This window comes from Vigna radiata, unplaced genomic scaffold (genome assembly GCF_000741045.1).
Source record: "Vigna radiata var. radiata cultivar VC1973A unplaced genomic scaffold, Vradiata_ver6 scaffold_391, whole genome shotgun sequence".
Lineage (NCBI taxonomy): Eukaryota > Viridiplantae > Streptophyta > Magnoliopsida > Fabales > Fabaceae > Vigna > Vigna radiata.
The window spans coordinates 36,934-55,168 of record NW_014542627.1 but is presented as its reverse complement, the minus strand read 5'-3'; the positions used below and the strand labels follow the sequence as shown (position 1 = coordinate 55,168).

The 18,235-nt window shown below is 37.3% G+C and overlaps 1 protein-coding gene across 1 annotated transcript in view; it reads left to right on the top strand.

Annotated features, from left to right (window-relative positions):
- The window catches only part of LOC106780546, a 91,832-nt gene that overhangs the window by 66,391 nt on the left and 7,206 nt on the right, over nucleotides 1-18,235 (top strand). The gene's annotated exons all lie outside the window — the stretch shown is intronic.

Below are 18,235 nucleotides of genomic sequence, written 5' to 3'. Positions count from 1 at the left end.
TGTTGACTTTTCTGCACTCTGATTGACTTTTCTGCATTCTGGTTGACTTTTCTACACCCTAACCATTTGATACTTTAACTTTTCTTTCAATTCATTCCAATAGCCTACAAAATCAAGGGAATTTAGTGATAAAATCATCAAGTATAACCTTGATAACGGTTTGAAACACTGTTATTTGCTATGTGATTTTGATACTAAAAGCACCATTTTTCACTTAGAAACTTGCTTAGAGTCATGTGTTTTTCAATAAATTTTGTGAATAAGAGAGTTGAGGTTGATTTCAACAGTTTTCTAACAACTTCCCCTTGTTTTGACAGAGATTGAAGCAATACTTGAAGAACAAGTGAAAAGTATAAAAGATGGAGCTCAAAAGGGGTCAAAAAGTGATGGGGAAGTGCATGCCTAAATGAATAGACTAAAATGCATACAAGAAATGGAAAGAAATTAAAAAATGGAAAAGACTGAGAAAGAGGAAACTTATGACTTGAGGATGCGCCACTTGAAGGAAGCTCCAAGATAATTATCAAAGGAGGACTGCCACTTGCTTGAGCAAGATAAGGTCTGCCCAAAATAGGAACTTAGGAGACATAATACTATCTCAAAGAAGATTGAAAAAGTGAAAATCAACTCAAAATTCAATTGAGTCAAGGTCAGGTACAAAAAGGAGACCCCTAAGTCTTCTTATATAACCTTTGGAGTGAGGTAGGATGCAAGATCTAGGAGATGTGGGACTTTTGAGTGTGGAGGCCGTCCAGCAGCTGATGCAGGTCCTCTAGGGACTTTTGAGTCCCACACTGCTCAATTCTCTCCACTCCAAAGGGTTTATAAGGCAACTAGTTCTCCTATAGTTCAAAACATGAAAACTAGCTATGCTATCTTGTACTACAAGCTATGGAAAACGAATTACTCTTCTTTTCTTTTAAGTTCAAGCTATGTGTAGTCCCACATTGCTTGTACTAAAGGAAAATGAAGAGTTTATAAATGTTTCCTCACTAGAAATGAAACGAAAGTAAAAGAGGCAGAATACAAGCCTATGAAACCTACACTATTCTCTATTATTCTTTTTATCACTCTAAAATCTCTTCATTGTTGCCCCATCTATGATCATATCATCCCCCGCATGTTGGAGAGGATTCATCCTCGAATCATGAAAAACCTACAACAAAGAGAGATTAGTGACATATTTGTGTGATAATCCAAAGGAACTCCTCTTGGATCAAATGTTAACCTGCAGAAAACATCAAACATTTTGTGAATGAATTGATGTTTACCAAACAATCTATATAGAAAAGGAATATTTAAAGAATGGGTTTTTGAAATTGGATTTATTTTTTTAGAGAAAATGAAAAATCCTTCTTTAGAAAAACTTTTATTTTTGTCTTGAGTTAAGTGTAGAAAAAAATACATTAACTCAAGATTTGGGTTAGAAATGGTGTGTGAAAAAGTGCTAATAAGAGTTGAAAAAGGTGGGTAATTTTCACAAAATTGTTTAGGAAGAAAAGAAAGCTTAATAATTGGAGAAAAGTAGAAGGATTGAAAAACTCCCCTGGCATGGCTTGGATCTATTTGAATGATGGGAGTGGATGGTGCCTTCAGTAGCACTTCTTGTGTATGTAGGACGTTTTCCTTCTCCTTTTTCGCTTACAAGTTCCTCTTTCACGCTCTCTTTGCTTTCTTTCCTCTCATTTTCTTCTTTTACTCTCTCCTCTTTTCTATCGTGTAGGTCCTCATTGAAACAATTAAGCATGACCTTCTCTTTTGAATCACTTGATGAGGAAGAAGAGTTATTATAAGTTGGTGAAGGTAAGCAAGATGTAGACTCATGAGTGATAATTGCTTCACCCTCAACACATGTTGCCTTTTTTGTGGGGCAGGTAGACGCTATATGACCATGTCCTAAGCATTTAAAACATTTAATGTGACTTCGTCTTGAAGGGGATGTAGGTGGGGAGGAGGAATGGTTAAAAGAAGAATGAGGACAAGATTTGTTAGTGAGCTCCTTAGAAACATCCTTGCCTTTATCCGTTGATGATAAGGATTTATAGAAAACATCTCTTGAAGGGTTTAAAATTTGTTTTGAAAAGCTTCTTTTTTCAAGAGTTTCTTCTCTACTTTCATGGCCTTATGAACCACTACATCTAAAGTCTCATCATCTTGGAATTCAATGACATCTTGGATGTTACTATTAATTCCACTAATAAATCTAACTATTTTTGCATGATCATGTTCATTAGTGTTAGTACGGTGTGTGAGCACTTCGAGCTCGCATGCATACTCCTCCACACTTCGTCTACCTTGCTTAAGTCGTTGGAACTTAACCAAGAGTTCCCTAAAGTAGTGAGGAGGTACGAAGCGCTGGATCAAAATGTCTTTGAAATGTTCCCATGTTCTTGCGGGTGAGACCATGGTTAAGTATCTCCTATTTAGCCATTGTTTGGCGTATCCCTCTAAAGCTAAACAAGCTAACTTTACACGCTAAGAATTATCTAAACTATGCAAAGCAAAAATGTTATCTACATTAGCTATCCAATCTAAGCAAATGTTAGGGTCTTCTTCACCTTTGAAGGGCGGCAAGTGAAACTTTGGCGTTGGTGATGGAAGGTATACATTCAACTCGGGCATTGCAAGGCTTTGGTCCATAATTTATCTAACAAGTCCACTTTGAGAGTACCAACTCAAGTCCAAAGCAAATGGAAAGATGTACAATCCAACCTCAATACAAAGAAGCCAATTCAAGACAACACATGTTAGAAGCGAAAAAATGAATGAAAGCTACAAGACAAATGATGAAAATGGAACTTAAAAATCAAGAAAGTTGGCACAAAACAAGGAGGCATCAATCTAATGATTTTATGAAGACAAGACAGCAAGAAGAATGGAGGCAAAATAGTGGCACAAAAAGAACAAGACAACAAAGAAAAATAACACAACTAAGAAGCAAAATCACATCAACATACTAGATATACATGAAGAGCAAGATCTAATTAATGCTGGAAATAATTTTGGCAGACCTCAAAAAAATATATTCCGTGTTTTAGATGATAAAAGAGGCTTGAAATGAATGCCCAAACACACTAAACACAACAAGGAAAGTCTTGGCCAGACCCACTCACATCAACTAGGAGAGGCAAAAAAATTTTCTCTGTTTTTGGTATTGGATGCAATGGATGTCTCGGCCAAGCATGTTTTAATACCTTAAGTGTGTTTGATTAAAAGGACAATTATAATGGAGAAATGCCTCAATGGATACAGAACATAGAAGCAAGGTTCACACACTTAAATCCAATGATGATCAAGCTCAATTCAGCATACAAACATGGAGATGTAAAAATACTCTTAGCTATGCAATTTTAGAATTTACTCTAGAAAACTCCTAAAGAGGAACAAACATATGACTCAATTCAAAGCTAATAAGCAAGAAAAGACATACAAACCAGCCAAGACAAGAAATTAAAGCTGGAATAGCAAGCAAAATGGAATAAGGACACATACTTGTTGAAGACTTCCAATAACATTGTTGTTGTTTGAAGAAATGTCAGCATGGATAAGGCTCTGGACAGCCCCGAGAATCACCTCCAAACTGTGATATGAAGTGTTTAATCCTTGCTTAAGAGTGTTGGGAGGTCTTAGCACCATCCAATGATCAATTCCAGCCACCATAAGTACCAAACAGCAAGCAAACAATGCAAACAGATTAGAAGTCACTCAAACAGTAAGCACTGGACTGACAGTGGAGCAAACAATTTACTGCGAATATTACATAATGAATTGGCACAAAGTAAAAACAAGGTATGAAAGTAGACATCCAGACGAAACTTTTAAAAAACATTTCACACAAAACGGATTAAAAATGAACTCAAACTGGATCAAAGAAATTGGAACTAGAAACAGCGTTTTACTAGATGCGGAAAATGAGTACTGAACGAAAAAAATTAAATGCGCATAGAAAATTATGGAATCAGGTCACATAAATGAATAGACATTATTCCTAACACATAGACGAAACTAGGAAAAAAAATGCACTTAATTTGGACAAGAAATGAGTTCAAACGAAAAATGTCTGAGCGAAAATTACACATATGTAAGCTATTCTACTCTAGCATGCAATTCCTAAGATGATCAAAAACCTAAGGCTCATGATACCACATGATGGGGAAGTGCATGCCTAGAGAGAATATTCTAAATGACATTTAAGAGAATGGAAAAGAAATTAAAAATGGAAGAGACTAAGAAAGAGGAAACTTATGACTTGAAGATGCACCACTTGAAGGAGGCTCCAAGATAAGCATCAAAGGAGGACCGCCACTTGCTTGAGCAAGATAAGGTCTGCCCAAAAGAGGGACTTGGAGACAGAATACTATCTCCAAAGAGGATTGCAAAGATGAAAATCAACTCAAATTCAATTCAATTCAAGGTTAGGTACAAAAAGGAGACCCCTAAGCCTTCTTATATAACCTTTAGAGTGAGTTAGGATGCAAGATCTAGGAGATGTGGGACTTTTGAGTGTGGAGGCCGTCCAGCAATTGTTGCAGGTCCTCTAGGGACTTTTGAGTCCCACACTGCTCAATTCTCTCCACTCCAAAGGGTTTATAAGGCAACTAGTTCTCCTATAGTTCAAGACATGAAAACTAGTTATTCTATCTTGTACTACAAGCTATGGAAAACGAATTACTCTTCTTATCTTTTAAGTTCAAGCTATGTGAAGTCCCACATTGCTTGTACTGAAGGAATATGAAGAGTTTATAAACGTTTCCTCACTAGAAATGAAACGAAAGTAAAAGAGGCAGAATACAAGCCTATGAAACCTACACTATTCTCTTTTATTCTTTTTGTCACTCTAAGAGCTCTTCATTGTTTCCCCATTTATGATCATATCAAAAAGGCACCAAGAAGAGGGAAAATCCGAAGCCTAGGCGACAGGAACGAGAAAACAACGCGAAGTAAATCACCGCTGGTCGCCTAGGCAGTGGCCCCGACGCTCCGGCGACTGACACTCACAGCTTGGGCGTCCAAATCTGACGCCCAAGCCCAACATGCACCTCAAATCTCACCCAGGCAAGCTCCCTGCGATGCCTGGGCGATACATCACCTGGATCGGGCCCTCTTTCTGCTCTTTTTTTATTCTTTCAGACACTGCCGCACTTTGGGACACGTCTGACACTATTTAAAGGACCTTGGGGCTCTAGGTTTTGCATCCCCGGCAGAAGAGAGCATAGCAATACGCTCTTAGCCTATTCTAAATCTTCCATTCTCCTTTTTTTTCTTCCATTTTTCATAGGTTCCCCCATGTCTGTGGGGAACTAATTTCTATTTTTTATTGGGGAATGATGTAACCTTGTAAACTCTCATGTATTTGAATTGATTCTTAATTTCATATGCTTTTTCATTAATTGTTAGAGTAATGTATCTGTTCTTATTGCTTGCTTATGCAACATCATGATCTGTGAGTTGCATGAGTACCGACAGGTTCCTTTCAATTCAGGTCCTTGTTAAATTGCTCCTAAAGGGTTATATTGCTCAGACATGAGGGTATGAGTCTTAGTCGTCTTAACCTCTTGATCTTCACATCTTTTTATCTGGAATGCTAGGAATTGTATGAACTGATAATTAAGGACAAGCTTATTTCCCGAGACACCGGGTTTAAGTGTTTTAGCGAGGGACGTTAGCATTAATGAATAAAGAAGAATTCTTATATACATGAGAGGGAACTTAGTGAGTTTTGGGCTTCAAAATTCTTATATACATGAGATGTTAGAATTCTTATAATGAACTGTGTGAGTTTTGGGCTTTAGAATTGTTATTAAATAATTGTTATTACTTTGGAAGCATGAATGATTTTGTCCAAATTTTCTGTGATTGAACAACTTGCTTGCAGGTTTCATATGATCAAGACCATCTTTTGTTATCCCTTACTCTTTTAGCCTTCACATAATTTTTGTGTACTGAAAAGAGAACAATTTGTTCTAAGCTTTAAACCTTGAACCTTATGCATGCTTTGAAAATCCTTTTTGAAAAATCTTTACCTTGAGTTAAGTTGAGAACATTTGAGGAGGTACTGATAAAGTTTCAAGTTTGGGGTTACCAGGTAACAACCCACTTCTCTAGGCAGTGAGTAATAAAAACAAAAAAACAAGTGAAAAACAAAGGCAAAAGAAAAGAAAAAGTGAGAAAATAAAAAAATTCCAAAAGAAAAGAAAGAGCTCACTGGAAGGGAAAGCTGGGAAAAAGAAAGATAGTTTGTTCTTAAATGGTAATTACACAAATGTCTCTTTTAACTCAAGGAACTTTGCTGACCAGAAAAACTAATTTCCTTCTTAACCCAACCAAGTTACAAGCCATGAAAAGCCCTTGTGATGACAACCTGTTTGTAAATATGATTGATTGTGGTTAAATGAAAGGCAAAATTAATTTGTGTGACATTGTAATAACCGAGTGAAACACCACACAATACACCTGTGAGTTGAGTGAAACACTTTTGAGAGCTTGAGTTATACTCTTTTGAGTGCTCGAGGGAAACACTTTTCTTGGTGAGAATGGTTCTTTGAATTTATGATTGCATCTCTTCTTGGTTGATTGATCACTCTTAAGGATAGCACTTGTTAAAAATGCATCACATTGATCCTGACTGAATCGAAGCATCTGCACATCTTGACTGAAATCCTATGCTGAAATTGATAACAGTGATTCCTTTTCTTGAAAAAGTTATAGAAAAAGATTGAGTCATTGTAGTGATTGTTCTGTAAAGCTGAGTTACATTTTGTTTGCTTGAGGACAAGCAAAGTTCTAAGTTTGGGGTTGTGATAACGGTTTAAAACACCGTTATTTGTTATGTGATTTTGATACTAAAAGTACCCTTTTTCACTTAGAAACTTGCTTGTACTCATGAGTTTTCAATAAAATGTGTGAATAAGACAGTTGAGGTTGATTTCAATAGTTTTCTAACAAATTCCCCTTGTTTTGGCAGAGATTGAGGTAATACTGGAAGAAGAGGTGAAAAGCCAAGAAGATGGAGCTCACAAGAGGCTAAAAAGGCACTAGAAGGAGGGAAAATGCAAAGCCCGAGCGTCTAAGAGTGCAAACACGGCGTCCAGAATCGACGCTCGCCGCCCGAGCAGTGGCCCTCGACGCTCGGGCGGTGGAACCTCGTAGCTTAGGCGTCCAAATCTGACGCTCAGGCCTTACATGACCTTCAATTCTCGCTCGGGCGTCCTCCCTGCGACGCTTGAGCGTGATTTCGCGTGGATCGAGTGCTGTTTCTGCTCTGTTTTGATTCGTTTGGACCGGGCCACATTCTCGGTCACTCCTGACACTATTTAAAGGACCCTGGGTGATTGTATACCCCTTTCCATGACCTAGCACATTCATGAAGAGTTGGAGACATCTATGAAAGATGGTCCTAGACTCTTTCTCTTGGGCCATCTTAAGTCATCATGAAGATTTAGTAAAGTAACAATAAGTTTGGGCCTTGTATTTTGGGCTAAGTAGTTTAGATTTTATTTGGGCTTTGTATTTTGGGCCAAGTAGTCTAGATTTTATTTGGGCTTGGTATTATGGGCCTAGTAGTGTAGGATTTCAATCGGGCCTTATATTTTGGGCTAATTAGAATAGGATTTTAACCAAACAAGTCAACAAAGGGCCGAGGCCCAAAGTTGATGCTTGGATGTCCAAAATGGGTGTGTTGACCAAGAGGTCAACATTTTGGCTAAGCTTGGAGGACAAGGGAGCAAGATTTATTCATAGAGATGTGGAGGATTCCCATTTGAGAGTTTTCGTCCTAGCGAGTGGCCATGTGTTACTCTACGAATGGAGAATTTTTCCATAGGTAGTGGCCACATGTCACTCTCTCATTTGTGAGGATTTTTGCCACATGTCTCTCTTATTGGAGAGGATTTCTCCTTGCTCTCCAAGATAACCAAGGTGGCTCATTTAGGTTAAAGTTTCAGCCCATTTTGAGACACCTTAGCCTATAAATAGAGGTGTTCTCCACCATGTAATCACCTTTGATTTAGAGTAAAGTTATGCTGCCATTTTGGTGCCAAAAAGGTCACCCTAGGCTAGAGCAACCCAAGTGGCCTCCTCTAGCCACCTTCCTCTAAGAGTTGGCCCAACCTCTCTTAGAGAACCACCAAACACACCTTCCATCACCATACAAGTCATCAAAACCATGAGCTATCAACACCTTTCACCACCACCAAATTCTGCAATCTTCATCCATGAACTTATGGCTTGATTTGCTTCTAGATTTGGCTTGTCCTAGCTAGAGCATTTTTTTTGCCATAATTTGGTATTAGAGCCAGGTTCTTCAAAGAGCTAAGTTTCTTGGTTTTGATCCTTTGTTATTTCCTTGTTGTTTAATGCTTTTCTTTCTTGTCTTTTCTATTAGTTTTTACTTGTTCATTTTTTGTGTTTTATGGTTCTAGTTTCTACTATCTTTTGGAACCATTCCATTTTCACCAAGTAGGTTTCCATTATGTGTTTTTAAGCTTTTGTTGGGTCTTTTATTTATTTATATTCGGTGCATTTCATTTTTTGAGTCATTTTAAGTTTTTAATCCATCCATGTTTGTCTAGAGTCATGTGTAGTTCTTTTCTTGTCAATTTTCTCTAGTAACTTTGAAAAATCATAAAAAAAAATGTATAACTTAGTTTGCAAAATTGCACCATATACAACCATTTGAGGGTCTTATCTTTGATGTTTTGGGTTCATACTTGCCATTAGATCATTGGCAAGCTCTTAAAAAAAACAATTCTCTATTGACGTTTTTAGTTTTCAACTCCATTTTGATTCTAGTAGGATTTTCTTCTATTTTGTGTTTCTTGTCTTTGTGGCTCTTAAAACCCATATATCACCTCTGTTCCAAGTGTGTGGGGGTCTTATTTTGCACCTTAAAAAAGTGGAAAAAGAAGTACTAAAAAGTGCTAAAAAAATATTGTGTGCTTAGACCACTACCATTGTTTTTGTGTAATCTGTTTTGGAACGTGTTTTGCTCACTATTTTGGGTATTTATCTTCACTTTCCAGTGGCTAAAAGTCTTGGCCATGATGCTAAAAGAGTGGCCTTAGTGCCCCATTTGCTCAAAGTTTCCAAAATAGAAGAACCACCCATTTTTCTTCTAGTAATTTTTGTTTTGTGAATCTATTCTTGCACCTTTCATTAGGATTTCTTTTGAGTGCTAACCTTTCTTTCTTAACCTTTAATTTATTGCTTGTCTTCTTGGATTTCTTAGTTTTTTCATAATTAAAATTCCTTTTGCAAAGTCTTTCTTGTGTTTTGACCTTTATATTGCTTTTATTCCTTGTTTCTTCTTGCATAATTTCGGTTTTGGTTACTTTGTGTGGTATAGGTTCTCTTTGTGAGGTGATCCAATATCTTAGAGGTAGCCTTCTAGGTGGTGGAGACCCATATGGAGCTTGAAGTCTAGAGTGGTAGCCAAAAGAAAGGAGAGAAACACCTTGGGAGGTAGCCTTGACTTGGTTGTAATTTTTGGCTTTGTAATCTTTCTTTTTTTTTTCTCTTGTAACTCACGACTTTGTAATTTTTTGTGTTCAATCTCATCTCCTAACAAGAACCTTTATTTCTTAGTAAATTTCGTTTTTAGTTGGTTGGTTGGAGGAACCAAAGTTCTTCTAACTTAATCATTAGGCCACATAGCTAGCTTATTTGCTTTCTTTAATTGTGATAGCTTAGTGTGTGTCAACTTTAATTTCAACTTTATTTCCCTTTGAGAAATTTGGTTCAAGAGTGCCTAAGGTAAACTTTGGCTAGGAAAGGCTTGGTATTTAAGAAATCCATTGTGATTCACCTCCCTTTCCTAAAAGTGAACTTGGGTAAATCTCTTAAGAAACTTTCTTTGAAATCTAAGTATTTGTTTGTTGCATTGCATATTTTTGAAAACCTTTAAGGATGTCTAAGACTAATTCCTATGAAATTGGAAGTGACTCTAGAATGTTTGTAAAACCCACTTCGAAAAATTTAGCAAAAGAGCTAAAATCACTTAAAATTTGGCAAATGCAAGAAACCCTTCTCAAAGAAAAAGGAATAATTGAAAGAGAAAAGTATCTTGCTAAGTTGGAAGAAGAGCTTAGAATTCTTAATAAAAAACAAGAAAAAGTAAAAAAGGATTTAAGGAAGATAAAGAGAGGAAGAGAGGAAGACAAAAGAAGGAAGAAAGATCAAAGGGAGAAAGAGGAGCATGAGAAAAGAGAGAAAGAACAAAGAGAGAGAGGAGCAAGTAAGAAGAGAGAAAAAGAAAGAGGAAAGAAAAAGAGAGTATGAAGAGAAGACGATAAAAGAAGGGAATGAGAAAGAAAAGAGAGAAAAAGAAGAGATTGAGATAAAAAAAGAAGAGGAAGAGTTACTAAAGCACCCTACCACTCCCATAATTAAGGTTAAGACTAAGAGGATGAGGGGAGTTTTTCAATCCTTGAACTTTTCTCAATACATCCAACCATCTTTCATAACTCCATTTTTTACTTTTGAAATTTCAACTTCTTTTTCACCTTCCATTATTTTTAACTCCTCATATTTTTTCCAAATCAAACTTTGAGTTGATGTTACCTTTTAGGATACAATTAACTCAAAGTAAACACAAACAATTTTGTGGAGTAAACCTTCAAAGTTTTCAAGTAAATTCTTTTAAAATAAGCATAATGTCTTATTTAAATCATTCATCTAGATACATGTTGTTTGTGGTTCATAAGATTATTGGTTTTGAGTTTGATGACACTTGCATATGGATCTTTGATCCTGGTGGAAAGATACATAAATTGACCAATAATAAGAAAAAGGTTTTTGTCATAAAAGAACAAGAAGATTTGAGGACAAATCCTTTTCAAGAGGGAGGGAATGATGGAATACCCCTTTCCAAGACCTAGCACATTCATGAAGAGTTGGAGACATCTATGAAAGATGGGCCTAGACTCTTTCTCTTGGGCCATCTTAAGTCATCATGAAGATTTAGTAGAGTAAGAATAATTTTGGGCCTTGTATTTTGGTGGCTCTTTTAGGCTAAAGTTTTAGACCATTTTGAGACACCTTAGCCTATAAATAGAGGTGTTCTCCATCATGTAATCACCTTTGATTTAGAGTAAAGTTATGCTGCCATTTTGGTGCCATACTACTCTTTTAAGGTCACCCTAAGCTAGAGCAACCCAAGTGGCCTCATCTAGCCACCTTCCTCCAAGAGTTGGCCCAACCTCTCTTAGAGAACCACCAAACACACCTTCCATCACCATACAAGTCATCAAAACCATGAGCTATCAACACCTTTCACCACCACCAAATTTCGCAATCTTCATCCATGAACTTATGGCTTGATTTGCTTCTAGATTTAGCTTGTCCTAGCTAGAGCATTTTTTTTTGCCACCATTGGGGCTCTAGGTTTTGCATCCCTGGCAAAGAAGAGCATAGCAATACACTCTCAGTTAATTCTTAGCCTTTCATTCTCTTTCTTTCATCTATTGTTCATAGAGCTGCCCCATGTCTTTGGGGAACTAATTTTTATTTGTTGTTGGGGAAAGATGTAGCCTTGTAAACTCTCATGTATTTGAATTGATTCTGAATTTCACATGCTTTTTCATTAATTTTTAGAGTAATTCATTTGTTTCTATTCTTGCTTATATTGCTCAAGGATGAGGGTATGAGTCTTAGTCGTCTTAACCTCTGTTAAGTCCCTCGAAAGTGTACCAGATTGTTATCAAGTAATATAAACGGGTAAGTCCGAGTATCGTTTCCCAAAGGACTCTTAGNNNTNANTTTCATGTAACCTAATTTCATAAGACTTGAGAAAAGAATAAAGTTTTGATTGTTAAATGCAAAAACAGAATTAAACATGCAAATGTAGTGAAACAATGTTGTTAGGGTTTACAATTTCATCTTATCCACACTCACATATCTACTCTTCTTATTTACTTCACTTGTTTATCCAATTGCCATGCAAACTTTCTAGCCTAACCTTAACCCAGTCCCTTGGTGAAAAGAACCTATTATTAATTACCGGGTTGCTATCCCTAGCCTCCCCTAGTAACCAATAATGCAATGTGAATGGAAGCAAAATACAATCGATCGTCCTACCTCTATCCCTAGGCGCTATTAGCATAATCAAGGAATTTATCACCAGTTCATGACATTACCGTACGTCCCCGTATCAGTAAAGACAAACCACTTTTACTGAATGAGTTAAACAATAAAAGCATTAAGCATAGATGAGAACCCAACAATTGATAAACAAGTATATGACAAGCATATGAAATAAATAAGAATTTGTTGGTGGTGGGAGTTTTTCGATTACCTCAACCTTTGCTTTATCAACTTCAATCCCTCTGGCTGAAATTTTGTGGCCAAGTACGATACCTTCTGTCACCATGAAATGACATTTTTCCCAGTTCAAGACAAGATTTGTTTGAACACATCGGTTGAGAACTGCATCCAAATTAGACAGACACCTTTGAAAAGTATCTCCAACAATTGAAAAATCATCCATAAAGACTTCAATGCTCTTTTCCATAAAATCAACAAAGATTGCTTGCATACACCTTTGAAAAGGCGCAGGGGCATTACATAATCCAAATGGCATTTTTCGGTAGGCAAAAACACCAAAGGGACAAGTGAATGTTGTTTTCTCTTGGTCTTCAGGGTCTACCATATTTGATTGTATCCTGAATATCCATCAAGAAAGCAATAATAAGCTTGCCCTGCTAATCTTTCCAATATCTGGTCCATAAAAGGTAAAGGAAAATGATCTTTCTGGGTGATTGTATTTAATCTCCTATAGTCAATACACATCCGCCAACCCGTGACTATCCTTGTTGGAATAAGCTCATTCTTTTCATTGTGAACAACAATCATTCCTCCTTTCTTTGGAACTACTTGAACTGGGCTTACCCATTTGCTATCAGAGATCAGATAAATAATTCCTGCTTCTAACAGCTTCAATACCTCCTTTCTCACAACTTCTTTCATGATAGGATTAAGTCTCCTTTGCGGTTGAGCAACAGGCTTATAATCATCTTCCATTAGAATTCTATGCATACAATAGGTCAGACTTATACCCTTGAGGTCAGTAATCGACCAACCGATGGCTCCTTTGTTCTCTTTAAGAACTCCCACCAATTTTCTTTCTTCCTCTTGAGATAATGAAGCACTAATAATGACATGTTTTTTTCCGTGATCTTCCAGGAACACATATTTTAGGTGTGAGGGCAGTTCCTTCAGCTCAATCTTACTATCTGAAGCTTTTTCTGTACAGTCTATCTGTTCGAAGGGCACTTTTTCTGGTGAAACTTCTTTTGCTGCCTCCAGTTCCTGGATACATTTCTGATGGGATATATCCTCTTCCTCATTCAGATTCTCGCATTCATTCGTTAAAGTTCTTTCTAACATGGAGACATTACAAACTCTACTCTCTTGATTCATAGAGATTTCCTCCACCAGGTCCATCTGGAAACATGAGTTGTCGTCCTTGGGATGTGACATAGCTTGGAACACATCAAAGTTCACCTCTTCACCTTGCACCTGAACCTTAAGCTTCCCTTTTTCCACATCAATGACAATTCTAGCGGTTTTCATAAATGGTCGTCCCAGAATTAGAGGTGCATCCCCATTTTCTTCCATCTCCATAACAACAAAGTCCACTGGAAACAAGAACTTATCAACCTTGACAATCACATCTTCAGCAATCCCGAAAGGGTATTTGAGGGATCTTTCAACTAATTGGAGAACCATTCTTGTTTGTTTGAGCTCTACCCCTTTTAACTTTTTAAACATAGTTAGAGACATCAAATTTATGCTGGCTCCAAGATCAATCAAAGCTTTTCCAACCTCTAGTTCTCCAATAGCACAAGGAATAGTGAAGCTTCCAGGATCAGAGGATTTAGGAGGTAGTGACCGTTGAATAATAGCACTGCAATTCCCTTCTACCTCAATTGTCTCTTTCTAGGCATATTTCCTCTTTTTCGTAATGATTTCTTTCAAAAACTTTGAATAAGATGGTATTTGCTGGATGGCTCCGGAGAAAGGAATGGTTATTTCCAATTTCTTAAAAATTTCCATGAAACGGTCAAATTGTCGCTGCTTATCTTTTTTGGAAGATATTTTTGGGTAAGGTAGAGGTTTTTCATACTCCTTCTCTTTGAGCTTCTCATCTTCTTCTTTCTTTTTCTCCTTCCACAGATTTTTTTCTTCCTCTTCTTCCTTTTGACTCTTTTCTTCTTCTATACTTCTTTTGTCCCCAATCTCTCTTTCTTTTACAATTCTTCCAATTCTAGTAACAATTTCGCAAGCTTCTTCCCCCCTATCATTCTTCATGCAATCATTAGTACAAACACTTTTCTTCATAATTCTCTGGAAGGTTTCTTCGGATTCTGTACTTCTTTGAATATGATTGAAATGGAACATTTGTTGAGCTTGTGGGGTTTCTATACATGTCTGTGATAACTCATCAAGTCTTCTTGTCATTTCCTCCAGCTGTTGTGTGATCATGTTATCTTGAATCATTGAAAGCTTCTGGATAGCATCACCCTGCATGTCATGTGCTTCTTCGTTGTCCGCCATAAGTTCTATCAAATTATAGGCTTCATCTTCAGTCTTTCTATTTATACTTCCTCCCGTTGAAGCGTCTATCACCATTTTCAACTGACGGCACAGGCCTCCCAAGAAAGCAAGCACATATGAAGCCTTGTCAAACCCATGAACTGGGGTCTTCCTTAGCAAGCCCTTAAACCTATTCCACGCCCTTCCAAAAGTTTCTTCTCTTCCCTGCTTGAATGAAGAAATCTCTAGCCTCCCTTTATTGATCCTTGCAAGCGGAAAATATTTAGAAATAAATTGATGTCCCACAGCTTCCCAAGTCTTGAAGGTTCCTTCAGGGAACGAATGTAACCAGTCCTTTGCATTTCCTTCAAGAGAGAAAGGAAACAAACTGAGTTTAATGCTCTCATCTGACACTCCAATAATCTTCACTATGTTGCATATTTCACCAAAGACTGTCAAATGCTCTTAGGGATTCTCATTTGACAACCCATGGAATTGGTTGCTCTGAACTAACTGGATGAGCGTCGGACTCATCACCATGTTGGCTGTATTGTCTGCTGGAACTGCAATGCTGTTAAAATTCAAGAGACCAACTATATTAGCTACGTCCCCCAAAGTGCGTCTGGGAGGAGGTTGATTGGCCATCTCCTCAAAATCTGGTTCAAAAGTCTCAGGTGAAGAATACGAAACAACTTCTGGAGAAAGAGATCTTTCACGTAAAGGACGTTACTTCCTCCTCTCGTATGGTAGACCTTCTAGCAGAGGTTGTTGGTTTTTTCTGCTTCTAGTATGTATTGTTTCCTGCATACACAAGAAACACACCCTAAAAGCACTTTTAAAGAAAAATAAAACAAAAATAATTACAATCAAGTCAAATTCAATCAATTCACACTACTAGACAAATAAACCTCGAGTCCCCAGCAACGGTGCCAAAAACTTGTTCACAAATTGGCAAGTGTACCAAATCGTACAAGTAATATAAATGGTAAGACCAAGTATCGTTTTCCCAAGAGACTCGTATGGCTTCCTCGTTCAGGTGAATTAAAATAATAAGACTTGAGAAATAAAAATTAATAAATTGGATTTGAGAACAAAAATATTAACATGCAAAAATAAAGTGATTCAATTGACAAACGAAAACAATGGATGAATGGATGTTGTTGGGTACTAACAATTTCATCTATTCCACTCTCTCTTACATGCTACCCTTGAATATTAGTTGATTGATTCAATGGTTATGCAACTTTCTTAGCCTCCCCTCAACCCGATCCCTCGGTGAAAAGGGCCTAATATTAACTACTGGCTTGTTATCCCTAGTCTCCCCTAGTAATTAATACCGCATTATAAACAGAAGTTAGCGCAATTGATCGTCCTACCCTTATCCCTAGGTGGTATTGCAAAATCAAGAGATTACTCACCAGTTCATGTCATTATTGTACGTCCCTATATCAATAAAGACAAACATCAATATACCGAATGAGTTAAACGATAATGGCCTTAAGCATAGATGATAACCCAACAATAATCAATCGAAACATATGGAGACCATATAAATAATCAATAGTTTCAATAAGAGAGAGTATCAAAAGATTACATTGTTTTCCCCAACACCAATACGGTTTAGTTCACCACAGACATGGTGAAACTAGATGAAAAATGGAAAAAGAATGGAAGAGCAAACCCTAGAAAAGATGAAAAGGAGCCTAAGCATCCAAGAGGTCCTCTCCAGAGAGCAAAATTAGGTCTGGCCGTTCTCCCCTGTCAAAAGAATGACTCTGAACTCGCAGTAGGGGTATAAATAGGTGAGGAGTGCGTCAGAAAATGGGCCCAAGTCCAGCGAGCCACTGCTGGGCGGTTTAAGTGTGCCGCCCGGCAGTTTGCCACAAATCGCCCTACCGCCCGGCGGCAATCGCCACCGCAAAGCGGTTTCCCTTAGATCCGACGGTTTAAGTGTGCCACCGCGCGGTGCGTCAACTCTTTAAATCTTCATTTTTCTGCTTTTTTCTTGAGTCAACGACCTGTATCTTCAACTCCATTCTTTACTTTTCTCAAATTAGCTACAAAACAATGCAAAACAAGTATAAAATCGCTAAAAACAGCTTTTGACTCTCTTCAGACTCATTTATTGAGTTTTGTTTGATTCTAAGCTCATTCCGAGTAGTAAAGGGTGTAATTTGGTCCAAATTGACATATGAAAATCACTGTTTTTCAACCTTCATCAAACACAAATGTTATTTATTTTTTTCTCTCTGGCAAGTGTTCATCCTCTTTGCGCGAGGCAGCTACAAGGTGTTCTCCTTCTCCTACTTCTCGAGCTTAGACCATTGTAACTACAAATCAAGACCATTTCCATCCAGCAAGGTGTTAGGCAAATCGACAAGTGTACCGAGTCGCACAAGTAATATAAAATGGTAAGACCAAGTATCGTATCCCAGAGGACTCTCGGCGCTAAACAGTTGTGTGAAAAAAATATTAATTAAGACTTAAAATAAAAGAGAACATTGGGTTTGGACAAAAATAATAAAATAAAATAAAATGAAATTTATCAATGGCAAAGGAGCACAGAGATGAATGGAGGTTGATATAATGAGATGGGTATGTTGTTGGAGTTAGATTTCACCAAGTTCCCTCTCATGTATATAAGAATTCTTCTTTATGCATTAATGCCAATGTCCCTTACTAAATCACTTCAACTCGATCCCTCGGTAAATAAGCATGTCCTTAATTACCAGTTCATAAAACTCCTAGCATTCTTGGTAAAAAGATGTGAAGATCAAGAGGTTGATAACGTTTGAAAAACAATTATTTTCATACTTGATTTTGATATTCAATCACACCCTTTATGGCTTTGAATTAGCTTGAAATCATGCATTTTTATTAAGTTAGAGAATAAGAGAGTCAAAGATGGTTTTCTTGGTTTTATGCTTGGTTTCCCTTGATTTTGTAGGTTTATTGAATGATTTGAAAGAAGGATTGAATTATCAAAGAGTTGCAGTGCAGAAAAGTCAACCAGAATACAGAAAAGTTAACAGTCAACTAGAAAGTCAACCAGTCAATCAGAAAAGTCAACCAGTTGACCATAATGCTGAAAAGTTGACCAGAGTGCAATTGACCAGCGTTGAGTGGTGAAAATGGGCATTGAGCGGTCAGTTTTTGGCGCTGAGCGGCAGTTTTGGGCACTGAGCGGTTGTCAGTTTTTATTTTGCGGATTCTGTGATAATTTTGTTATCTTTTTGGCCTATATATAGCCCTAGTGTGACTTGAAACCCTAATCTTTTGGCAGAGGAAGACGACACAACACTCTTTTCACCCCTTGGAGGAGGATTTTGGACGTGGGAGCTCCAACCTACCAAATCTAGGGTTTATCTTTTCATTCTTTCCATTCAATTCATCTAGTTCATCATGATTATGGTGAACTAAATCCTTTGTTGTTGGGGAACAATGTAATCTTTTGAAACTCTCATTTATCCAAATTCTTATTTATTTCATATCCTTGTCATATACTTGTTTATCAATTGTTGGGTTCTCATATATGCTTAATGCTTTTATTGTTTAACTCATTCAGTAAAAGTGGTTTGTCTTTATTGATACGGGGACGTACGGTAATGTCATGAACTGGTGAGAAATTCCTTGATTATGCTAATACCGCCTAGGGATAGGGGTAGGACGATCAATTGTATTTTGTTTCTGTTCACATTGCATTATT